Source organism: Suncus etruscus, chromosome 8, assembly GCF_024139225.1.
Source record: "Suncus etruscus isolate mSunEtr1 chromosome 8, mSunEtr1.pri.cur, whole genome shotgun sequence".
Lineage (NCBI taxonomy): Eukaryota > Metazoa > Chordata > Mammalia > Eulipotyphla > Soricidae > Suncus > Suncus etruscus.
In genome coordinates this window covers 95,148,566-95,150,034 of record NC_064855.1, presented here as the reverse complement: position 1 = coordinate 95,150,034, position 1,469 = coordinate 95,148,566, and the positions used below count along the sequence as shown (strand labels likewise).

Below are 1,469 nucleotides of genomic sequence, written 5' to 3'. Positions count from 1 at the left end.
GAAATCAAGACAAGAAAGGGTGTAAGAAGATTGCTTCTGTTACTAATATTCTAAGAGAAAGTTTAATTTGCTATAGGGATGAGAAAGAAAGCCTAATGTTATTTTCATAATATTTTAACCAAGTAATTAAAATTGTTAAGCACTTATAATATTTCTAAACATTTAATTATAACCACCATTGGGCAGGCTGAATGGTTTGGGGAAGAGAAATAAACATAGCCATCATCTCCCCACGACCAACTTTTAAATTAAATTTTGTAAGCATCAATATTGAAGCCAAGAATTTTAGCAAATGACAAAGTATGATCCAAAGTAATAACATTGACTCAACTGAAGGTGCTTTTAGCTGAAAACCCCAATTAATTTTATGTACTAGCACTAAATTTGAGGTTTGGTCATTGATAAAAGTCAAAAGGTTATTAATTCATTTCCTGTCCTTGTCACTTCATGTTTGTTAAAATAAATTTCTGAAAGTGACTGAGAATGGAAATCCTCATGTAAATGAAATGCCTTCTGTGTGTCATGTACTATTATGAGGTCATCCTCAACACCAAGACTTGTTTTAATGATTAGAACCTCACAGCAGATGAGTGATAATACCAAAACATTCAGGACACTATTGTCCCCATCACAAATATGATGGAGGAGAAAGGTGGTTAGCTAAAGTTTGGTCTTCGTAGAATTACCTTTTCATCATATATTTGCAATGTAACTATGCTTTAAAGGTTTCAGTTTGATCTGAAATGTAATTTCTGTCCTCTTTGAGTGACCTCTTTTTAAAAGATACAATAGACTTCCCCTTTTGTGACTTATGTTTATTATTGTTTGGTAGTCTGAGACCTGTCTTAGACCAATAAGATATGAAACAATGGCTTTCTAAATTATTTTATTTATTTATTTTTCTTTCTATAAATTTTGTCCCCCCCATTCACAATACAGACCAGGCAAAGGGCCTGGGTTGAGGTGTATATGAAGTGCATTTACTGTACCTCCTCTTTCTATACAGTCAGTATAAAGAACACAGCCTGTGATAAGCTTTTCTTTTCTTTTTTTTTGATTATATATATATATATATAAAATGACCTTTATATATATAACCTTTCACCAGTGCAACATTCCCATCACCAATATCCCAAGTGCCCTTCCTCCCCACCCCACACCGGCTTGTACTCTAGACAGGCTTTCTACTTCCTTCATTCAATCACATTTTGTTATGATAGTTCTCAGTGTAATTATTTCTGTGACTACACCAAACAATCCCTGTGGTGAGCTTCATGTCAGGAGCTGGACCCTCCAGCCCTCCTCTATTTTGTCTCTGAGAATCATTACACAAATGTTTTTCATTTTCCTCAAAACCCATGATCAGTGAGACCATTCTGTGTTTATCTCTCTCCTCTGACTTATTTCACTCAGCATAATAGATTCCATATGCATCCATGTATAGGAAAATTTCATAACTTCATCTCTTC

At 34.2% G+C, this 1,469-nt stretch overlaps 1 non-coding gene across 1 annotated transcript; it reads right to left on the bottom strand.

Annotated features, from left to right (window-relative positions):
* Positions 1-913: 913 nt before the first annotated feature.
* Positions 914-1,041, bottom strand: LOC126016658 (small nucleolar RNA SNORA51). The gene has a single exon (XR_007498443.1). It is a non-coding gene; the product is annotated as a small nucleolar RNA SNORA51 (small nucleolar RNA).
* Between the last annotated feature and the right edge of the window lie 428 nt (positions 1,042-1,469).